Source organism: Sorex araneus, chromosome 2, assembly GCF_027595985.1.
Source record: "Sorex araneus isolate mSorAra2 chromosome 2, mSorAra2.pri, whole genome shotgun sequence".
NCBI lineage: Eukaryota > Metazoa > Chordata > Mammalia > Eulipotyphla > Soricidae > Sorex > Sorex araneus.
In genome coordinates this window covers 34,727,516-34,733,515 of record NC_073303.1, presented here as the reverse complement: position 1 = coordinate 34,733,515, position 6,000 = coordinate 34,727,516, and positions in this window count along the sequence as shown.

Genomic DNA, 6,000 nt, shown 5'->3' with positions numbered 1-6,000 from the left:
GATTGCGAGGCACGGGGTGGGGCGGCAGGGCTCTAGGGCTGCGGACTGGGTCAGAAGACCCTGAGCGGCCTAGAAATAGGGACACCAAAAGGCTCTTCCTCAAATTCCTCCCCGGAATCGGAGCCGAGGTGACGACCCTGTACTCTTGTCCCCGAAATCAGCTGGCAGAGCAGGTCCTGGAGCTCGCGGTCCCTAAGGAGCCGTCTAATGGGAAGAGCTGGGAGAGGGGGTCTGGACTTGGGGGATCCTTTCAGGAGGAGAATCTCAGGGGTCCTAAATTTCGCACTGCTTTGCTTTCGTTGAGTTTTGCTTAGAACTGTGGTCCTCTCTGGTTCCTAGAATGAAGCCGCCGTGAGCTCTCAACCGCAGTCCCAGGAGCAATCAACAGCCGCTATGGGCTGGGATTCGGGAACCGGCAGAGGACGGCGTAAGTTATGCAGAAGCCTTCATTTTCCCCTTAGAGAAACAGATTTAGAGTCAGACATGCTCCATTCCATCCTCTAGCACCAGCTCTCTTCCCCCCTACCCTCTTTCCCTCAGCACTCTTGGGTCAACCCTAGCAGACAGAATTAAGTGCCTGTGGAATCGATGGTGACCTCCGTGGGCTCTGGCTGCCTTAGCAGCAGCTGTACCAGTGGACAGAGTCCAAGGCTCCCCAGTCACTTTCAGTCCTGCATGGAAGACTCAAACCGGCAGGGGAAATGATTCACCGCACTTTCCCTCATGCCTGGCCCTGGGTTCCTTTGTCTAAAGGCATGAAGAAACCCCACTTTGAGAATCTAAGAAAGTTTAATAGGGGCCGGAGTGATAGTATAGTGTGGGTAAGACACTTGCCTTGCAGTCACCCAACCCAGGTTCTGTCCCCCACATCCTGTATGGTCCCCTGAACACCACCAGGAGTAACTCCTGAGCATCACTGGTTGGCACAAAAACAAACCAGAAAAAAAAAAATATATATATATATATACACAAAGAACAAAAAAGACTTAAGGAACCTCTGATCCTAGAGGCTTCATAACTATCTCATTTAATCCTCACAAAATAGTTTACAGATCAGGGGCCCAAGAGATTGGACAGTGTGTAGGATGCTTGCCTTGCACATAGTCAAACTGAGTTTGATCCCCAGCACTCCATATGATCCACCAAGCCCACCAGGAGTGAATCTGAACACAGAGCCAGGTGTAAGCTCTGAGCCCTGCCAGGTAATGGCCCAAGTGTAACCAAGCATCACAGCACCAGACTTGCACTGAGCCACCAGAGCCTACATCAGTGGCCTCTATAAAAATCAATAAAAAAAAAAAGGTGGACGGAGTGATAGCACAGTGGGTAGGGAATTTGCCTTGCACACGGCCGACCAGGGTTCAATCCCCAGCATCCCGTATGATCCCCCGAGCACCACCAGGAATAATTCCTGAGTGCAGAGCCAGGAGTAACCCCTGAGCATCGCCGGGTGTGACTCAAAAAGTAGAAAAATAATAAAAATAAGAACTGAGGTCAGAGTGATAACATAGTGTGTAGGGCTTTTGCCTTGCAGGCAGCCAACCTGGGTTGGGTCTTCAGCATCCCCTACGGTTCCCTGAGCACTGCCCGGAGTAATTCCTGAGTGCAGAGCAAGGAGTAACCCATGAGCATCACCGGGTGTGACCCCAAAAGCCAATAATAATAATAATAATAATAGGAACCAAGGGACCAGAGAGAGCCCAATGGGCTGAGCACATAGTTTGCACACATGAGACCAAGTTCCATTCCCCATTGCATTCTCCCGCTAAGAATTGTTGAGGGATTCCTGAAAATAGAGCCTGGAGTAGGCCCTGAGTACCACGGAGTGTAGCCCCAAAAGCCAAAATAATAACAACAACATAGAATTAGTGCAGCAATAGGCAGTTTACAAAAGTCATTATTTCATTTGATTAAAAGAGATGGGGAGGGCTGGAGCGATAGCACAGCGGGGAGGGCGTTTGCCTTGCACATGGCCAACCCAGGTTCAATTCCCAGCATCCCATACGGTCCCCTGAGCACTGTCAGAAGTAATTCCTGAATGTCGAGCCAGGAGTAACCCCTGAGTGTCGACAGGTGTGACCCCAAAAAGCAAAAAAAAAAAATTAAAAATTTTAAAAAATAAAAGAGATGGGGGGAGGATATGGGAGATAGCAGCTGGAGTGATAGTACAATGGAGGATAAGGCACTTGCCTTATCCTCCTGACCAAGGTTTGATTCCCTGGCACCATATATGGTCCCCTGAACACAGCCAGGAGTGATTCTGAGTGCAGAACCAGAAATAAACCCTGAGCACAGTCAGATATGGTCCCAAAATAAAATAAGAGAAAAGTAAATAAAAATTTAGAAAGTATGGGGCTGGAGCAACAGCACAGCGGGTAGGGCGTTTGCCTTGCACGCAGCCAACCCGGGTTCGAATCCCAGCATTCCATATGGTCCTCTGAGCACCGCCAGAAGTAATTCCTGAGTGCAGAGCCAGGACTAACCCCTGTGTGTCGCCGGGTGTGACCCAAAAAGAAAAAAAAAATTTTAAGAGTAAATTGGTGGGGACCTGAAATGCATACTTTGTATGCAGAAAACTGATCTTGTAACACTGAATGGTCCCCCAAGCCTCACCTGGAGTGACCCCTAAATACAGCCGTATGCCATATATATATGACGTCCTTTTTTTCTTTGGTTCACTCAACAGACTGGAGGACTGGGTTTGATCCCAGCACTACATGGGTCAATCGAGTCATGCCCAGAGTAACTACCAACAACGGAACAAGGACAGTAGCGTCTGTGCACTGCGGGGTGTGGCCCCCAAACAAACAAAATGCTATGATTATTTTTTATTATTATTGTAAATGAGACAGGGGGTTGGACTGAGCTCTCTATAAAGCGTTCTTCACAAGGAAGAAAATCCATTCCTCTGGGAATTTGAGCTTATCAGCCTTGAGACCCAGTGAAGAGATCCAGCGCGGAGCGGCGCTGCTCTCGCAAATGGCCGGGCGGTGGCAGCAGAGAGCGCAGACTCGGGCTGCTGGCCGTGTGCCAGGCAGAGCGGAGAAAGGCGGGGAAAGGCGCCGTCAAGAAGGCCCGCCCAGAAGCAGAGGCCCTTTGGCTCCGCCTCCCCCCCCCGACCAATCAGGATCCACGTGGAGGAAACTGATGACAGAGGGTGGAGGGGAGGCACTGACTTAATCCTCTCCGAGGTTGTTTGTGTTTTGGGGTCAAAACCAAAACCAAAGAGCCCAGGGTTTACTCCTGGCTCTGCACTCAGGAATTGCTCCTGCTGGGCTCTGGGGACCCTATGGGATGCTGGCGATGGAACCAAGTGCAAGGCAAGCGCCCTACCCACTGGGCTGCCCCTCTGACCCCTTAATTATATGCTTTTTGTTTGGTTGGATTTTGTTTTCCTTTTTTTTTTTTTTTTAATAAAGTGGAACTATAGCACAACGGGTAGGGCGTTTGCCTTGCACGCGGCCGACCCGGGTTCGATTCCTCAGTCCCTCTCGGAGAGCCCAGCAAGCTACCGAGAGTATCCTCACAGCACGGCAAAGCCTGGCAAGCTACCAGTGGCATATTCGATATGCCAAAAAACAGTAACAGCAAGTCTCACAATGGTGACGTTACTGGTGCCCGCTCGAGCAAATCGATGAACAACGGAACGACAGTGCTACAGTGCTACATAAAGTGGTTCACAATAATTTCTTACATTCAGTATTCCAACACCAATCCCTCCTCCATTACACCTTCCTACCACTATTATTTCAAATTTCCCCATCACCACCTAAACCTATCCCAATAGTAGGCCCTAAATAATTTAATTTTGTATTGCTTGTTATAAATAATCCACTAAAAATGATCAAAGTTCTCTTAGAAGAAAGTGTGTGAAGATTGTTGTATCTCAGTCTGGAGTCATAAGAGATTTACTAACATGATGTTATAGGTTGAGCCTTGTGTGCTAATTTTATATATATATGTATTATATATTACATATATATAATCTGATCAGTTGCCTTCTACTTTACATCCCATCCAATGTGGTGTGCTACTCCTGGTATATCGGTGGTGTGGAGTATGAAATGTCTATGGCCACGAAAGTGGCCACATGCTGTAGAAATTCTAAAATTTTAAGTGTGTTGATATAGAGTTAGGTTTTTAACTGGATGGTGACTTCGGCGTCAGCAGGCTTGTTGCCCTCTTCCAAGATTAATTTGTGAGTCTCTGGAGCATGGCTGTTAATGAACTTATATGGCGCCAGAGGCAGTTCATGGACGTGACTGCCAGGCTCCTGGAAGCACAGAGAGATGGCATGAGATGGCCATTCCCAACTCTGTGCGAGCCCGGAGATTTCAGTGATAAAACCCCCATACCTGAGTTTTTCAGCAGATTAATTCATGAGCCTGTGGAGATCAGCCATGAGCAGGGTGGCGATTGAGTTCTGGAGGTTTTCAGCTGCCGGGGCTCTGTTGGGGCCCATGAGTCCCCCTACCTGTCCCACTCCGAGCTGCTCTGGATATGATTTTTAGCCTGGGCAGGGCCTGGAGGTATTGTCTGCAGCCTTGGTTGGTGTTTTTGTTTTTATTTTTGGCCCACACCCGGCGATGCTCAGGGCTTACTCCTCACTCAGCACTCTGGAATCCTCATAGTGCTGGGGGGCTGGCGGGGAGATGGGAGGGTGCAGAGGGGCCCTGTGTGATGCAGAGGGTAGAATTCAACAGAAGCGCACTACCCATCGTACAGCAGGTAGGGCACTTGCCTTGCACACAGCGGACCCAGGTTTGATTCTTGGTTCCCCCAGAGCCCACCAGAAGTAATCCCTGAGTTGCAGAGCCAGGAGTAAGTCTTGACACAGAGTCCAGAGCCAGGAGAAAGCCCTGAGCACCCAAGGTGGGCAAACGGTCACTTTCGAAGAAGTTCTGGCAGCTTTATATAAAGCTAAATTTACAGAGTTTATGATCTAGCAATTTCTCCTAGGCACTGAAGAAACTAACACATAACTCCACAGGCTGAATGGTAGTATCGCATACATGGAACACTGCAGGCAGTTAAAAACAAAACAAAAGGAAACACTTTCCTATACAAATGAAAATGGATGAATCTCAAAACCAATATGTCAAGTAAACTAAGGCCACTTATACAACAGAATATGTCACTGTCACTGTCATTCCATTGTTCATCGATTTGCTCAAGTGGGCACCAGTAACGTCTCCATTGTGAGGCTTGTTACTGTTTTTGGCATTTCCAATACGCCACAGGTAGCTTGCCAGGCTCTGCCATGCAGGCGGGATACTCTCGGTAGCTTGCAGGGCTCTCCGAGAGGGATGGAGGAATCGAACCTGGGTCGGCTGCATGCAAGGCAAACGCCCTACCCACTGTGCTATTACTCCAGCCCCCTGGAACTGTCTTTCTTACCCTACAAAGAGCAGCTCTCCACTCCAGCCTGATTCCTCAGCTCCCTGAGAAACTGAGTGGCAGGGACATCCTGACACCGTGCAGAACAAGTGGATACAGGTGCAGCTTGATGGCTGCCTCAGGGGACCAGGGGCCGCGAACATTTGTGCTGTGCAGGTACCAGTCCTGACCCAAGCCCAAGCCGGGCACTTCCGAAGTGTGGCGAAGCGGTAGGTTGATCAGAGAGGCGGAAGCACTCTTCTCCTGGGTCTGCCTCTGCCACTCCCCGCCTTACCGAGTCATCTGCAACACTAGGCTAAGTTCCTCCCTGGCTGGAGGATTTCCTTCTGTTCTAATTTTCAAGGAACTTTCCATCTTTCTAAGACAAAAAATCATAAATCCTTGGTGAAGCAAAACTAGAATGCAAGTTGAAGATGGAAATTGACTGAGACAGGGCATTTGGGACCTTTCTTGGTCTCCATCATATTTTTCATACAGTGAAGGAAAATAGCCTTAACTGTATTTTCTGGTATGGCAGTAAGTAGTGGGTGTGGCTAGTGAGACCGAGCTATAGGCTGGGCCTGGAGAGTGAACTTCAGAGCCACAATAACCACACTGCACTGG